Here is an 18,683-nt window from a genome sequence, read left to right on the forward strand (position 1 = left end):
TGCTGTGCTGTGCTTTGCTGTGCTGTGTTTTGCTGTGCTGTGTTTTGCTGTGCTTTGCTGGGTTTTGCTGTGCTGTGCTTTGCTGTGTTTTGCTGTGCTGTGTTTTGCTGTGCTGTGTTTTGATATGCTGTGCTGTGTTTTGCTGTGCTGTGCTTTGCTGTGCTGTGTTTTGCTGTGCTGTGTTTTGCTGTGTTTTGCTGTGTTGTGCTGTGCTGTGTTTTGCTGTGCTGTGTTTTGCTGTGTTGTGTTGTGCTGTGCTGTGTTTTGCTGTGCTGTGCTGTGTTTTGCTGTGCTGTGCTTTGCTGTGTTTTGCTGTGCTGTGCTGTGCTGTGTTTTGCTGTGTTGTGCTGTGTTGTGCTGTGCTGTGTTTTGCTGTGCTGTGTTTTGCTGTGCTGTGCTTTGCTGTGTTTTGCAGTGTTTTGCTGTGCTGTGCTGTCCTGTGCTGTGTTTTGCTGTGCTGTGCTGTCCTGTGCTGTGTTTTGCTGTGCTGTGTTGTGTTGTGTTTTGCTGTGCTGTGTTGTGTTGTGCTGTGCTGTGTTTTGCTGTGCTGTGCTTTGCTGTGCTGTGCTGTGTTTTGCTGTGCTGTGCTGTGTTGTGTTTTGCTGTGCTGTGCTGTGCTGTGTTTTGCTGTGCTGTGCTGTGTTTTGCTGTGCTGTGTGTTGTGTTTTGCTGTGCTGTGCTGTGCTGTGTTGTGTTTTGCTGTGCTGTGTTGTGTTGTGTTTTGCTGTGCTGTGCTGTGTTTTGCTGTGCTGTGTGTTGTGTTTTGCTGTGCTGTGTTTTGCTGTGCTGTGCTGTGTTGTGCTGTGCTGTGTTGTGCTGTGCTGTGTTGTGCTGTGCTGTGCTGTGTTGTGTTGTGTTTTGCTGTGCTGTGCTGTGTTGTGTTTTGCTGCGCTGTGTTGTGTTTTGCTGTGCTGTGTTGTGTTTTGCTGTGCTGTGTTGTGTTGTGTTGTGCTGTGCTGTGTTGTGTTTTGCTGTGCTGTGTTGTGTTTTGCGGTGCTGGTAAGGGTATGTGAGGGTGTGTGTGAGGGGGTGTGACGGTGAGGGTGAGGAGGTGTGTGAGGGTGAGGAGGTGTGTGAGGGGTGAGGGGGTGAGGGCGTGAGGGTGAGTGTCTCCAATGAATGTCACTGCTTCGCCTTCTTTGAAAATGTTCAGTGCTGCAAATAGAGCATGCTGCCCTAATTATCACAGCATGAGGCCCCAAAGTGATCATTATCACAGCATGCAGAGAGCCGCCCCACGCTGCTGGAGCACTCAACTGCACATTAATTATAGTTGAGTGCTCCAGCAGCCTGGGGCGCCTGTTGACATGCTGTGATAAGTGGGGTCTCATGCTGTGATAATTGTTGCGGCGCCTGAGGAAGTAGAGACTCCTGCTGGGATAATTGTTCTTGTGGGCCTCAGGAAGTAGAGTTTCATGCTGGGATAATTGGTCTGGCGGCCTTGCAGCGCCTGACGTCCAACAAACGTGCACAAGCTGCTCAACCTTGAAGCGCGTTCACAGACCTAGGTCGGCTCGTACCCAGGTCTGTATCGGGCTCGTTCACAGCTGTTACTCCCTTGACAGGGAGGAAGGTGACTATAGTCTCGCTGGCGGGAGCGCTTCGCGCTCCAACGCCAGCTCGACCTAAAAAGGAAGCTTCTTTTGTCTGTTTGTCCTTCCAGCAGATCAGCCACTATTTTAATTCTTGGACATCCAAGCTGCAGGAGCTGCAGTGATTTTCAGTGCCGCAGATTGCACCTCTGCTGAAATTAAGGGTATATTTCTTCTGACTTAGGGGCTGAGCCTCATTTATGGGATTTTGGCATATGGCAGTGCTGGAAGGTACCCTGCTGCACTGCCCTACGCTAAAGTGAAAGGGCAGGAATGCATCCTATTTAAACAATACTGTCAATTCATGTCCTTTCTCCCTGCGCTGGCGCCATTTTGGCAGCCCAGTGCCAATGTAGGCACTCTTGCGCCTTTGATGCATTCAGGATTGTTTATTTGCAGGAAGCTATGGACAATAAAAGCCCACTAGAGGGCGATATAGATGGCATTTCAGAGACTGTTTCCTATCGTATCTGCCCATTTGCATGCGCCCGTGATGAAGAAGGTGACTTCTATATATATATTGTCGCTCCAAGGTTGTCCACCTTTGAGTAGCACACGAGCAGCAGCTTGATTTATATGTAGGTGAGGAAAGGGATCCGCTTGTAGATGCCGCTCCGTAATGGATCTGCCCGACACGTTTCGAAGCTCCATATGCTTCTCTTCAGGGGCTTTAACGGAAGCGGTGTGCGCAACCGCTAACCCACTTCTCCATTTACCATATGACACACCCACCAATGGGAGGCTCAAATGAGACTGTGATAGGTTTCAGTTTTCGATGCCCCGCCCACTGTATATTTATTATGTTTATGAGTTAGCATGATGTGTCTAACCAATATGCAGTCACAGTTTAAAATTCATGTGCTGAAACCCACCGAGCTATTTTTGTAATGTGCAAGCTTCAGTTGGATAGAATTGTTTCTGTAATGTGTAAGCTTTTGTCCTATTATTGCCTTCTAAGTTAGAAAACCTGATGTGGTACATTACTTTTTCCTTGGTTAGGTTCCCATTATTGATATTTCTGTATACTTTCCTATAAGAGAGAGAAGCTTGTCTATGGCAGACAGACTTCTGATGCTGACATTTGCTCTGCAGTTCCAATGTCTCATGGTACAGTTTTTGCCCCCTCCCTTATGAGCAGAAAATCCTTATTTCAGCATTTCTTGCCTTGAGTTAGTTTTGCAGAAAATGTTTCCATGCCCTGGCAGAGCAGAGCTTCGGCTCTGTGTCCTTGAGGGGAGATAACAGGGTGGCCTTTGCAGGTGCAGATGCCTCATGTATGAGTTCATTGTTCACCATTTCGCTAGTTCTGTAATTTTCCAGGCTGGGCGTGTCTTTACCCTGCCATGTTATGTTATAATGTATTATCATGATAGGATGAGTCAGTCCTCTCGATACATTCTCTGGAGTGCAGACCTGACAGGGCCCATCTATAGATGAACATTTGTATCCCAATAAATATATCTCTAATCCTTCTCCACTGCCTGGCTGGCTTAATATATGAGAATGATAGATGAGTGAGGTAAGTCGCTCAGGTGGATTTGAGCCACGCTTATCAGATGGCGCCCGAACAGGATCTCCGTGATAAAGATCTTTCTCACCCGTAAGTGGGTAGCAGAAGGCCGGGGACCCTCTGGTCGGCACGGTGGGTCTGGGTACCCACTTTGATGCCGAGCTTGGTTCTTGCAGCGCTGCCCCACCCTGCTGATCGGGAGAGGTCCCGGTTCATGATCCTGCACCGGAGTCCAGAAGGCGGAACCTTGGAGCTGACCGTGTTGGTCCCAGCAGCCGGCGGTGGAGAACGGTGGATGTCGGTTCTGTGAGCAGAAGGTGAGTGGTCCGACTGTTGATTGAGGGACCTGGGATGCTCCATGAGACCGGTGTGTCTCTGAGACCGGTGTGTCTCTGGTGATTGGAGGAGCCGGTGTGCTCCTGGGGCTAGCGTGCTCCGGGGAACTCAGAGTGCAAGTGGCGCTCTGACAGACTATTGGTGATGAGGGTTTTGGGTGGATGTCTGTTTTAGAGCATCCGACCGGGTGGTACTGAGACTGGACTGTGGCTCATCACGGTTAAATACTGGCAAAGGACCCAAACCCCTAGTGTGAGAGGTTTGATGGAAGAGTCCCAGATCTTCCGGGGTAAAGTGCGCAACGGTCTGCAGTGCCGCCCGGGTGGCGGATGTGTCCTCCAACCTCAGAACAGTTAGTGTACTGTTCGGTCTGCGGTAGGGTCCAGGTTCCCAAGGACTTGGTCGACGGGCCTTGTCCCATTATGGTAACACGTGTTTGGCAGGGACTCAATGCATAGGACATGCGTGTGTGGTTGTTTGTGGAGATAGTTGTTTGGTTCTTTTGTGCCTGGGTATGTGTGGGTTCTTTGGCGGTATCTGATTGAGTGAGTGTGGTGGTGTTTGATTGAGTGTGCAAGATGCCGTGTTTCAGTAAGTTGCGATGTTTTAGGTGTTGCTGCAGTTCAACTGATGTCAGATTGGCCAAGAGCCAACCCGCTCCTGTAGAAGACTCTTGATTTTGTTTAATATTTCTGATGCAGTTAAGATAGATCACTTGCAAGAGAGATTGTTTGCTAGGCACTGCTGTCATAGCATTGATTCCCTAAGGTTGTGGCAGAAAGAGGAAATTTTAGTTTTAAAAGAAGACAAAATGTGTACACTTAAAGTTGCTTTTAGTGGCTCAGTGAGCCAATGTGAGCAGTGATTAAGAGGATGGGGTATGTATTTCATGTAACATGTTTTATTTTGTTATAATTGGTTTGGGTTGAGAGCAGTCTGTGGGCTGCCTTTTGTTTGTGTAAATGTTTGTTTGAATGAAGTGAGTGCGTCTTGTTGCATAAGTTAGATTGTCTGGTCCTTGTGAGCTATCTGAGATGCGTGTGCCTGACTATCAGTGTGTTTTTCGTGTAGTTTAAAAGTGCATGCAGGGCTGTGCTCTATGGAAAAGAATTTGGTTTCTTCCTTTCCCTCAATTTGTGAACAGTAGAAGATGGAGAAAAAGGGATTTGATTACCAGTAATCAGAATGTACATTAATAGAATGTAGGAAGAAGTGTAAAGTTAGAAAGAAGTGAAAAAACAAAGAAAGAGAAATGTATGTGCCAAATTAGTGTTAATTATTGAATGTTAGAAAGAGTTAGGAAGGCTTATTGGCTTTGTCAGCGCCAGACCGACGAGCGCGAGGCAGATTTGACCTTGGTGGTGAATGCCAGGGGAGGCGGAAGGCTGGCTAGCAGCCCAGAATTCTAAGCTCTTGGAAGGAGAGTGAAATGCAGTTGTTTAGTTAGTTTTAAACATGACTTGTTGAATGAATGTGTTTCAGTCCACAATCAAATAAAAAAGGTTGTAGAACTCCAAGTTGGTAAGGTTTAGAATAACAGTGTGTGCATTTGTATTCAGTTTTGGAAGATTATGTAGGATGGAAACATAGATGCTTGCAGCCGTAGAGCAGGACAGGTGTGACCTTGGTGTTATCAGCACCATTCCAATGGGTTCGCAGAGCACCGAGAGCGAGAGAAGAGTACAGGCAGAAGATTAGGGGGGGGGGGGGCTAGGAGACTCTGCTCCTGGCACAGACAGCAGAGATACACAGTTGGAGCCAGCATCAGCGAGTCTGCATAATTATGAGTTCTGCTCTTTCCAGCAGACTGTTGCTGGTTCAAATTAAAGTATAATGCAGTTGTTCAGAACACATGTGATTTAGAATTAGGAACAACATTATGAATAACTTTCAACAGGTTATTCCATTTGGACATAGAGAATTACACTTTAACATGGCCTAGTCTGAGAAAAGAAGGATTGTTTTGAGAAAAATTTACTAAATATGTTAGTGAGTGTTACTCCTATTCTTTGAATGGTATTCAGTAAGTGATTGATTTGTGTGCAGTTTAATGGCAAAAAGAAAAGAGAGATTTATTGGTTGTCTGTTGTGTCCTTTTTTTTTGTTGTTGATTTTTTGTTTGTTTCACTGTTGGACCAGGTCATAGTATAACATTTTTCTAGTTCAATAATACTTGAGTTGGGGGATCACTGATTGGCATACTGATTAGTGTCTTTGCTAGTGGATACCAGTGGAGAGTACTGATGATGCGAGGGCAGGTAAAAATATTGATTGTGTTGCTCATAGGAGCGGCCTGGTGGGAATGTATATATGTATGTAACAGTATTTGTATGCAGTTTGTCCATGGGACACCATTACAGTGGGCCCAGTGCCCCACCCGCTGAGTGTGCAAATGTCTGCTAGTGTGCACTGGAGTATTTAGTATGTTCTGGAGGTGAGAATATGGCGCCCTTTTGTTTAAAGTTAAGAAATGGCATTGGTTATAAGAAGGCTCATTTACACAGCGAAAGATGACTGTGCAGAAATATTTGGTATTTTAATAACAAGAATAAAAATTTTACGCAAATATGGAAATTCCTGGCTCATGACAAGTGAATGATGTGAACGTAAATGTATATCTTTTCCCCTTTTTGATGCTGCATTAAATGCCATTACCAGATTGTCATGTGATTTTCAATGCTGCTAAATGTTTTATATTCATGGCTGACGGTTAAAGAGGTTAGAACTGGTTCTTGTCTAGGACAGCAGACAGGGTTTTCAGAACGGAAAGTGAACGGTGAACTGGTGTGAATGAGCTCCAAGCATAGGTTTTACGGTAAGTATTTGTGGAAGGTATTTTTACTAAGTGGTTGTTTTTTTGTCCAATATTTTCTGTGTTGTTGTTTCTTTTGTGTGTGTTTTGATTTGTTTCGTTTCAGTGCAATGGGAAATATTTCTTATCTGTGTGTTACGGTGAGTATTGATGCAGCTTTGTGCTAGACAGATTAAGTGTGCACTGACACCGCGTGATGCATGATATGCATGAGAACAAATATAGTCCTTTGAGTAACTAATATTGTGTTTTCCTTTTGTGGCCTTTGTGTTGTTGTGTGTTTTATGTTTACTTTGGCTTCTTGTGCATTGCTTGCTCTGTTCTGCGTGAATGGTATGCTGATTGATCTTAAGCCTGACAAATTAAGTAAGCCAGCATGCTGGGTTTTGGGCCACAGGCTCACTGTGCATGAAATGCATGGCATCGTATTGTGTGTCACAGCTCATTTGCATGTGTTACTGTGATTTGTCTATGCTTTCTGTGCTTAGCACAGCAAGTATACCTGCTGCCTTGTATTGTTTTGACAATTCTATTATTGATACTAGAACAAGCTCCTCTATGGGGAATTTGTTCTGGTCCCTAAATTTCACAGACAACACTTCAGCAGTGTATGTCTATTTGGTTAAAAGGGGTATGGAGGAAAAATACGAGAGTTCTACGGTGTACTCATGGTGTTGTGTCACAAGCCTGACCATTACCTAAGTAATTTTTGTTCATTTATAGATTTTCCATTTGCCGCCATTTCCCTAATGAATGCCGCATAGTGCCTAGTTATGGGGGACTTCAGCTGTGTCCCAGTTCCATTTCCTTTTCCTTACTACTTTTCCTTAGATACGTTGTATTAGATATTAATAGGCACACATATCCTTTTATGGCAATGACATTTCTACATGTGCTAAAAGATGTTCTAGCCCTCTCAAAAGTGCTATGTATCCCCTAGAATTTTGTTTATGCTCAGGGCTACACCCAGTGGTTGATGTTATTGACCGAAGTGAAATATGTTTCAGATTTCCTTCTGTCAAAATGGGGTAGGAGGCTAGCTCCCCACTAGCTCTCATATAAATTAAAACTAGGTAACATGTGTATTGCTCCCTCCTGTCCTGCTTTGATCTAAAAGGGGAATTCGATGTGGGTAGTTTTGTTCTACAAGTGTTGGGTGAACTGAGAGTTTTTATTAGAGAATTATTTTAATTGGATAGGGATGAAAGGAAGGGAACAGCCCAATCAATCAATCAATCATAACACTTGTATAGCGCGCTACTCACCCGGGAGGGGCCCAAGGTGCTTGGGGGAAGGGGTCCGCTACTGCTCGAACAACCAGGTCTTGAGTTGTCTCCTGATTAGTGTTTCCTTATTTGACCTTTGAAGGGAACAATAGGTCGGTACTTTTGTGTCACATTCTTAGGTAACAACATCATTATTGTGCAGCACTAAGTAAAGGTGTACAAGTTTCTTATCAGTTAGCCGGTAAAGTTCAGCTGATATTCCCTATTAGAGCTGGTGAATAGGTTTTCCCCTAAATAAAATGTTACATGGTCTAAATAGTGAGAAAGGTGAAAAGATGCTTGTGTGATCCTCAGTACAAATATTTTTAGAAATGAAAGATTTGTAGAAGTTAGTTTCCTGCTGCCTCTATAATATGTGAGCATGGTCATGAGCAAAAATATAGTTGTTTTGAGTAATGAAAAAGAATATTAGAAGTGTTTGAAGTTTTGCACAACAGTGAAGGTTCATAAAGTAGACGCTGTGTGCTCGCTATAGGAAGAGCGGTTTGAACTTCCCTTTTTGCTGTTTCTCAAGTGCAAATGGGGGAATACAACATGTCTGTTTTGTTTTATTTTTATCTCTTCTCTTAGAATTCAATAAATGCATACGTCCATCTACAGGTAATACAGCGAAAAGTCAGATATGTAATGTATTACCTATTGTCAGTGCACAAATTTATTGATAGGTACGATGTGTTCACCTTCAAATTGACATGGTAGAGAATATGAAAGCACAGAATAGACCTCATTTGGTTTCTTTGAATTTGAATTTTATTCATATGCCTTGTCTAAAGATCTTTGTTCTGTTCATCAATAGAAATGTGTCACACCGCCGGAGCCAGAGGGGACCCAAGCATCGGATCCAACTTCAAGTGCAAGTCAAGTCCCGTCGTCAGAAGATACCAATGGAAGTTTAGCTTGGAGCCAAGGTACCGCTGAAGCTGCTGTAGGTGTGTGATTCCTGGGTAAGAAAAGGGAAGGCCTGACCGAGATGGAGGACTCACTCTTCGCTTTTGTGCCATCTCCTAATGGTTGGTTTCTCAGAAATACTTGAGAGGGGCACTTCTGTCTGTGCAAAAGGCTGCAGCTAGTTCTCCAGTGGTTATGCTTCAGGTTTTCCCTGTTCCCCATCTGTTTTGGAATCTACAGTTTTGTCTGCTAAGGTACCTGGTCACAATTTATACAATCTATGGCCTCGACAGAAGAGCGGTGCACCAGGAGAAGAAAAGTAGGAGGTAGGGAGAGACTTTAGTCTTAGGGTACAGATACAGTGCTCTTAGTATCTGTTAGATTCATATCTGGTGTACTGAGCGAGACACTGGACAGAATTTGTAGAGGGCACTACCTGGATTGGTGGTTGCTAAAATTCTGCAAGAAAGACTTTGCATCATTGGCCAAGATTGTTTTCCATTTGAGTTGCTAGCAAGTGCAGCTCCAACGCAGATGATTTTTGAATTTTTGATGGATAATACGAGCCTGCCTGTGAGGCTCAGACGGACACAGGGAGAAGACTCCCCTCTGGCTGGCTGTGTTGCAGATTGTTTCCTTTAGTTTAATTTGGACATTTTAGCTAGAAAAATGAGTGTTTTTGAATGTTCCTATTCCCAAGGAGGAGCAGCCTCTGCAGCTCCTTGTCCAGATGTCCCTGATCAGTTGGTTCTCATGGTCTACAAATTTAATAGTGTGTTTGTTTGTATCCTAACTGTTGCTTTCATATTTCTCTTTAGAGAATTCGTTTCTTGTTGCTTGACGCATACCTTCATGAGTATTATTTCAACGCCACCTGAGAATGTCCTAGATCCTCACGAAGAGGAGCACTGGGAAGGTCATTAGGATGATGTAGTATTCAAATGTTGCACCTGACACATGTTATTTATAGAACAGCCAAATGATTTCTCCCTGATAGTGACAGTTTGATATTATTTGCATTAATTCCTGCTCATGACTTAAAATGTGATGTAAGTAGTCCGATCATGACATAGTGTTATAGAGAAATGGTACCCTGAGAGCATATGTTTAGATTAGTCAAAAGGGAGTGTGCCCCACACCCAGAGAATAATTATTGTCTTAGTAGGTATTGCAGGGGTTGTTCTTTTACTTGTTGTCTCTGCATTTCCTGCCCTATAGTATGCTGCACTAGGACACTGACAACGTAAGGAAAAGTTTTCTACAGTTGAACTCTTCCTTGGCCTATAGACATCCTCCACTGACAAATAGTAGTGGTCATTCTCTGGTACCCCTGGCAGTTGTTGGCCCTTCACTTTTTTCCTGTATTATGGGGTGGGATTTGTTATTTGGATTATTTACTTCCCTCTGTTTATGTAGCACCCTCGGACTATCATAAGACTCATCGACGGTTTGCTATAATGCCTGGGCAGCATAAAAGGAGGGCTCCCCAAGTTGAAGACGTAGATCAGACGGATACTGGTCGGAAAATTTCGATGGGGGTTGTAGGAATTGTGGGTGTATTACTGACTTGAGGCCTATGTGTTTATTGCCTTCCACCACAATATACTGGTTGATGTTATGTTATGTTATGTTAATTGAGGCTTATTGAGCGCACTAACACCCGAAGGTTTCTTGGCGCTGACTGGAGAGACATGTGAATGAACAGAAAAGAATTTATTCAGAAAGGGAGAACAGAAAAGTCTTAAGGAGTTTCCTGAACTGAAAAAGGGAATTGCTGGATTTAATAGTCAGAGGAAGGGAGTTCCAGAACCTGGGGGCAAGAAAAGCAAAACGACGGCCTCCAAATTTATGAAGTTTAAATTTGGGGATGACAACCAAATGATGAGAGGCTGAACGAAGGGAGCGGGCAGGTTGATACAGGGTAATCCGGGATTTCAGAAAAGCAGGACAAGGACAGTGAAGGGACTTGAATGTCAGGCAGCCCATCTTGCAGGCCGCTCTCTCCTTCACTGGCAACCAATGGAGCCTGCGAAGCAGGGGCCTTGCCGATTGCCACTTAGGGATCATAAATATGAGGCGGGCTGCCTGGTTTTGGACCACCTGAAGACGGTGTAAAAGGAAACGTGGGAGTGCATGGTAAAGGGAATTAGAGAAATCCAGGCGCGATATGACAAGGGACAAAACGACCTGACACAGGGCCGCGTTTGGAAGTAGGTGCCTGATCTTCCGGATTTTCCGGAGTTGAAACATACACGAAGAAATCGTGGCACCCACTTGAGCCTTGAGTGACAGTTCGGCATCGATTGTCACCCCCAGACTCCTGACGGACTTGAGAGGTGTCGGGGGGGAGCCCAAGTCAGGGGGCCAAAACTGCGGGCCCCAAAAAGCGGCACTAGCACCAGGAAGGAGTAGCTCAGTCTTTCCAGGATTGAGTTTCAATTGATTCTCATTCATCCATTGATGGATATGGATCATAGCGGCGTGGAAGTTGTTAGTCGCCTGAAGAGAATCAAGTGGAAAGACGAGCTGCAAATCGTCAGCGTAATTGAAGACGCTGACGTCCCAATTGTGAAGGGAGGAAATTAAAGGACGCAAATAAAGATTAAATAATAACGGGGAGAGTGAAGAACCCTGGGGAACACCGCAAGTGATGGGGGATTTGGTTGCAGTGAAGGGACCGAGGCGCACGGCTTGTTATCTTCCCGTCAGGAATGACTCCACCCACTTGAGAGCCATGCCCCGGATGCCAGCTTGTTCGACACGGTGGAGAAGGATGTCATGATCCACCGTGTCGAACGCGGCAGACAAGTCCAAGAGAACCAGAGCTTGCGGTCTCTTGGCATCTGCGTTCTCTCTCAAGGTATCCATGACTGCCAGGATGACTGCCTCCGTGGAATGGGCCGGCCTGAAGCCGGCCTGATTGGGCTCAAGGAAGCCCGAGCTCTCGATGAAAGTGGAGAGACACCCGGTGACATGGGCCTCAAGGAGTTTTGACAGATAGGGCAGCAACGATATTGGGCGGTAGTTGGAAAGTTCGGCCGCATCAGCCCCTGGCTTCTTCAGAAGAGGCAAGAGAATAGCCTCCTTGAAGGTTCCAGGGACTGTGCCAGCAGTGAGCGAGGCATTCAGAAAGGGAAGTACACACTCCGGCAGTTTTAAGCAAACCTCACGCAGTACCGCGGGAGGGCAATGATCCTCCGGCGAGACAGATTTTACACGATTGGCTAGCTTCGCCAGAGAGGGGGGGTCCAGAATGGGAATTGAAGTAAAAGAGGATGAATTGCCCGGGGGGGTGTCCAGAGATAGTGACGGCCGAGGAGTAAAGATGATAGAATTTTTTATTTTAATGATTTTTTCAGAAAAAAAGAGGTTGAGAGCATCACAGGTCTCTTTAGAAGGGGTTTGAGCAGGAAGAGTCCTATCGTCCGTGGTCAGTTCGTTCATAATCCTGAACACCTCACGAGATTTGTTGGTAGCAGTGAGGATTCTGTCGGAAATATGCTCCGATTTGGCTGATAAGATAGCCAACTTGTATTCCCTCCGAGCAGTAACAAACAACTGTCTGGAAGACAGGGAATAATCCCGTCTCCAGATACGTTATGTTGATTGATGATGATATTTTTGACTAGTGTAGCGCTCTGTCCCTTAGCACGTTATGTAAAGACTCTCCTTTTGGTTAATAAAAGCTGTACTCATGTTAGCCACATCGTGCTAAAAGGAGGGTCTGATAGGTTTCAGTTTTCGATGCCCCGCCCACTGTATATTTATTATGTTTATGAGTTAGCATGATGTGTCTAACCAATATGCAGTCACAGTTTAAAATTCATGTGCTGAAACCCACCGAGCTATTTTTGTAATGTGCAAGCTTCAGTTGGATAGAATTGTTTCTGTAATGTGTAAGCTTTTGTCTTATTATTGCCTTCTAAGTTAGAAAACCTGATGTGGTACATTACTTTTTCCTTGGTTAGGTTCCCATTATTGATATTTCTGTATACTTTCCTATAAGAGAGAGAAGCCTGTCTATGGCAGACAGACTTCTGATGCTGACATTTGCTCTGCAGTTCCAATGTCTCATGGTACAGTTTTTGCCCCCTCCCTTATGAGCAGAAAATCCTTATTTCAGCATTTCTTGCCTTGAGTTAATTTTGCAGAAAATGTTTCCATGCCCTGGCAGAGCAGAGCTTCGGCTCTGCGTCCTTGAGGGGAGATAACAGGGTGGCCTTCGCAGGTGGAGATGCCTCATGTATGAGTTCATTGTTCACTGTTCTCTGTAATTTTCCAGGCTGGGCGTGTCTTTACCCTGCCATGTTATGTTATAATGTATTATCATGATAGGATGAGTCAGTCCTCTCGATGCATTCTCTGGAGTGCAGACCTGACAGGGCCCATCTATAGATGAACATTTGTATCCCAATAAATATATCTCTAATCCTTCTCCACTGCCTGGCTGGCTTAATATATGAGAATGATAGATGAGTGAGGTAAGTCGCTCAGGTGGATTTGAGCCACGTTTATCAGATGGCGCCCGAACAGGGTCTCCGTGATAAAGATCTTTCTCACCCGTAAGTGGGTAGCAGAAGGCCGGGGACCCTCTGGTCGGCACGGTGGGTCTGGGTACCCACTTTGATGCCGAGCTTGGTTCTCGCAGCGCTGCCCCACCCTGCTGATCGGGAGAGGTCCCGGTTCATGATCCTGCGCCGGCGCCTTTGAGTAGATTTCAGAATAAAATGCAGTGCCATTCTGACAGCTGTAATGCTGCTGCTGTTAGATTAAAAGTTGGATTTCAATGTCTTGGTATAAGTATAATTGCAGTCATTTAGTTGCTCATCGTATGCCTTGCCAGTCCTATAATCATTGTAACTTTAGTTTGGAAACTCCATTGAAAAAGGAAGCTTCTTTTGTCTGTTTGTCCTTCCAGCAGATCAGCCACTATTTTAATTCTTGGACATCCAAGCTGCAGGAGCTGCAGTGATTTTCAGTGCCGCAGATTGCACCTCTGCTGAAAATTAAGGGTATATTTCTTCTGACTTAGGGGCTGAGCCTCATTTATGGGATTTTGGCATATGGCAGTGCTGGAAGGTACCCTGCTGCACTGCCCTACGCTAAAGTGAAAGGGCAGGAATGCATCCTATTTAAACAATACTGTCAATTCATGTGCTTTCTCCCTGCGCTGGCGCCATTTTGGCAGCCCAGTGCCAATGTAGGCACTCTTGCGCCTTTGATGCATTCAGGATTGTTTATTTGCAGGAAGCTATGGACAATAAAAGCCCACTAGAGGGCGATATAGATGGCATTTCAGAGACTGTTTCCTATCGTATCTGCCCATTTGCATGCGCCCGTGATGAAGAAGGTGACTTCTATATATATATTGTCGCTCCAAGGTTGTCCACCTTTGAGTAGCACACGAGCAGCAGCTTGATTTATATGTAGGTGAGGACAGGGATCCGCTTGTAGATGCCGCTCCGTAATGGATCTGCCCGACACGTTTCGAAGCTCCATATGCTTCTCTTCAGGGGCTTTAACGGAAGCGGTGTGCGCAACCGCTAACCCACTTCTCCATTTACCATATGACACACCCACCAATGGGAGGCTCAAATGAGACTGTGATAGGTTTCAGTTTTCGATGCCCCGCCCACTGTATATTTATTATGTTTATGAGTTAGCATGATGTGTCTAACCAATATGCAGTCACAGTTTAAAATTCATGTGCTGAAACCCACCGAGCTATTTTTGTAATGTGCAAGCTTCAGTTGGATAGAATTGTTTCTGTAATGTGTAAGCTTTTGTCTTATTATTGCCTTCTAAGTTAGAAAACCTGATGTGGTACATTACTTTTTCCTTGGTTAGGTTCCCATTATTGATATTTCTGTATACTTTCCTATAAGAGAGAGAAGCCTGTCTATGGCAGACAGACTTCTGATGCTGACATTTGCTCTGCAGTTCCAATGTCTCATGGTACAGTTTTTGCCCCCTCCCTTATGAGCAGAAAATCCTTATTTCAGCATTTCTTGCCTTGAGTTAGTTTTGCAGAAAATGTTTCCATGCCCTGGCAGAGCAGAGCTTCGGCGCTGTGTCCTTGAGGGGAGATAACAGGGTTGCCTTCGCAGGTACAGATGCCTCATGTATGAGTTCATTGTTCACCATTTCGCTAGTTCAGTAATTTTCCAGGCTGGGCGTGTCTTTACCCTGCCATGTTATGTTATAATGTATTATCATGATAGGATGAGTCAGTCCTCTCGATGCATTCTCTGGAGTGCAGACCTGACAGGGCCCATCTATAGATGAATATTTGTATCCCAATAAATATATCTCTAATCCTTCTCCACTGCCTGGCTGGCTTATTATATGAGAATGATAGATGAGTGAGGTAAGTCGCTCAGGTGGATTTGAGCCACGCTTATCAACTGTGTATTATGGGAAGTGTGGTGCGGAAAGCACCACACATAAATCAAGCTGCTGCTCGTGTGCTACACAAAGGTGGACAACCTTGGAGCGACAATATATATATATATATATATATATATATATATATATATATATATATATATATATATATATATATATATATATATATATATATATATATATATATATATATATATATATTCACTGAAAAAACCATAGGTTATAGACCATATATAGTTAGGAATTTGCATTTACAAAACCTTATTTTACTCACACAAAACCATTGAAATTGGCATATATAGTTAGTTGCACTAACTATATATCGCGCACCCGCAATCCACTGCTGATCATGTCACATATTACATCATTCATGACATGGTCAGTGACATCACTGATGACATCACTGATGACATCTCAAATGACATCACTGATGACATCACTGATGACATCTCAAATGACATCACTGATGACATCACTGATGACATCTCAAATGACATCACTGATGACATCACTGATGACATCACTGATGACATCTCAAATGACATCACTGATGACATCACTGATGACATCACTGATGACATCTCAAATGACATCACTGATGACATCTCATTTGACATTACTGATCACATCACTGATTACATCATTCATGTGATAATACGATGAACCTCTTCAGACTCTAATATAACCTTAGATACACTCAGTGTAAACAGACACTCACAGACTGTCACTCATCCATGGAGTTATCACATACCTAGTCAGTCATGCAAAGAATCAATCACACCTCCATTTCCTCAACTATACAGTTATACACACCTTACTTATTCAAACATATACTAACACATATTTACTCTCTTATACAATCCCTGATACAAGTTCACAATTATCCATACAGCCACTCACACATTCACTGGCTCTTATGCACAGTTATTTATATATGTCAACTCTCACATGTACTGTGTTTTACATATGTACTTACTTTGACATGTAGCACTGAGATATCCATTCACTCACCAATACACTCATGCACACAGTCAACCGCCCATACAGCTGTTTCCACATGCACTTTTGAACCCATACATCTAGTGAATCAACTGCTCACACATCTATGCACAGAGTCATACACCTCCCAGCCACCCACACACACACTCAGTCTCCCATACAAATACTTGGGCAACAAATCAATAACCCATATAGTTACTCATATAGCTACTGATCAACACATGCAGCAGTTTACAGAACAACAGACATAATGATGCACAAATTAAGACAGTTTAGTCACTAACCCATGCACTCAGTGAGACACATTTAATCACTCACTCATACAGTCAGTCATGCACCTACTAAATCCTTCATCCAGACACTTATACATCCACTCATTCTTCAATATGTAAGACATATTTTAACTTTACTAAACATACAGTCACTGGATGTTGTCATCAGTGATGTCATCAGTGATGTCATTTGAGATGTCATCAGTGATGTCATCAGTGATGTCACTGACCATGTCATGAATGATGTAATATGTGACATGATCAGCAGTGGATTGCGGGTGCCCGATATATAGTTAGTGCAACTAACTATATATGCGAATTTCAATGGTTTTGTGTGAGTAAAATAAGGTTTTGTAAATGCTAATTCCTAACTATATATGGTCTATAACCTATGGTTTTTTCAGTGAATTTTCAAGGTTTTGTAAATGCTAATTCCTAACTATATATGGTCTATAACCTATGGTTTTTTCAGTGAATTTCAATGGTTTTTTAATAGCAAATATCAAAAGCTGTAAAATGTATTCTTCTTTTAAAGGAAAAATATATTTTATATGTATTTAATAGAATTTTTTTATGTATATACATTTTTTGAGGGAACGAATTTATCAACTATCATGCGGAAGAAGAGTGTGGGGAAAAAAAACAAAGAGGAGGACTAAGAGGAAAGAACAATCAGTTCAAAAATACAATTGCTTTAAAGCATGAAGTGCTTTTCCACACATTTACATTTAAATAACCCATATTAGAACATACAAAATATCTACAGAGGAGACGGTGTACATTGAATTTTAGACTCTTCATTGGTACCTACATGTTGGTACTTACATCACCCACACAACACAACAGCTCTATTCAGAGCTACCCTTCCTCAAAGCACTCTAAAATATTATTGTAATATTTCCCTTGGTTTTCCCCTTGTTACGCTTTCCAGAACGCTACCCGGTGCGCGGACCGGGCGCTAACCGTGCGAAAATTTGAAAAAGAAAGGTTTTTTTTTTACATATATGGGCCTCCTCAGCCACCCTCAGAAAACCTAGGGGGTCAGGATATGTCTCCCGTGCCCCCTTATTCCCATTCCCAACATTGTTTATCCTCCATCTTGTGACTAAATTTGTCCGAAACACAAGATGGCAGACTCCCGTTACGCTACCGGTGAGCTACCCGGTTCGCGTACCGGGTAGCGCTTCCACCGCGAAAAATCGGAAAAAAATAAATTTTATTTTTTTGCCCCGCGGGGCCCTTTAATAGCCCCCACATCAATCCTAGGGGGTCAGGAGGGGTCTACCTTGCCCCCTTTCATTCATTTCCCCCTTCGTTTATTTCCACCTCTTGTCTCTCGATCCTACCGAGAGACAAGATGGCGGCCGCTCCGGACTGTTTAGAATGTTGACAGTCACCGGAGAGCCAATACGCTTCTTCTCGCGAAGTTCTGTTACGCGTCTGGTACGCGAACCGGGGCGCTAACCGGGACACTGTCACAGATATATATATTTTTTTGAACGTTAATTTCTCAAAATCCACTGGAGCACATATCTTGAGACCTAGCAAAGGCACATCGGGCAAACAGTCTCTACAATTTTGCCAAGTTTCATAGAAATCCATTCAGCCGTTCGTGCTAAAAGTGAGTCCAACCGCCCTATGAAAAACTCAATGTTAAAAACACGTTTTGGGACCCCCCTTTTTTCTCGGCCCCCGCTTGACGAAACCCCCCCACACTTTCAGGGGACGCTCAGAACCAAAATGTGCCATTTTCCTGAAAAGCTCAGCCAATTCCGTCCATCAACGCCAAAGTTATTCAACATAGAATTTTCAGAAATCCCTATTCAAAAAAATCCTAACTATATATACCTACTGGCGACCGCCAGTAGGTAATATATATATATATATATATATATATATATTCACTGAAAAAACCATAGGTTATAGACCATATATAGTTAGGAATTTGCATTTACAAAACCTTGAAAATTCACTGAAAAAACCATAGGTTAGAGACCATAAATAGTTAGCTGGACATTTTATTGACATAAAACCAATGAAATTCCATATATAGTTAGTTGCACTAACTATATATCGCGCACCCGCAATCCACTGCTGATGATGTCACATATTATATCATTCATGACATGGTCAGTGACATCACTGATGACATCACTGATGACATCTCAAATGACATCACTGATGACATCATCTAGTGTCTGTGTGTTTTTGTAAAGTTTAAATATGTTTTACATATTGAAGAATGAGTGGATGTATGGAAGACTGAGTGTGTGTGTGGCTGGCTGGGAGGTGTGTGACTCTGTGCATATCAATGTGTACTTGTATCATTGATTGTATAAGAGAGTAAGTATGTGTTAGTATATGTGTGAAAAGTATGGTGTTCTGTGTTTAACTGTATAGATGAGGAAATCGAAGTGTGATTGATTCTTCACAGGACTGACTAGGTGTATGAGTGCATATGATAGTGTTGTAATAATGAGTGACTGTATGTATGAGTGATTGTATGGGTGAATGAGTGAATGTGTGTGTAGACGTAGGAATCAGTGAGTGCGTATGTAGTAACTGGTATTGGTGTGTCATGAT

Source organism: Lissotriton helveticus, chromosome 9 (assembly GCF_964261635.1).
Source record: "Lissotriton helveticus chromosome 9, aLisHel1.1, whole genome shotgun sequence".
Taxonomy (NCBI): Eukaryota; Metazoa; Chordata; class Amphibia; order Caudata; family Salamandridae; genus Lissotriton; species Lissotriton helveticus.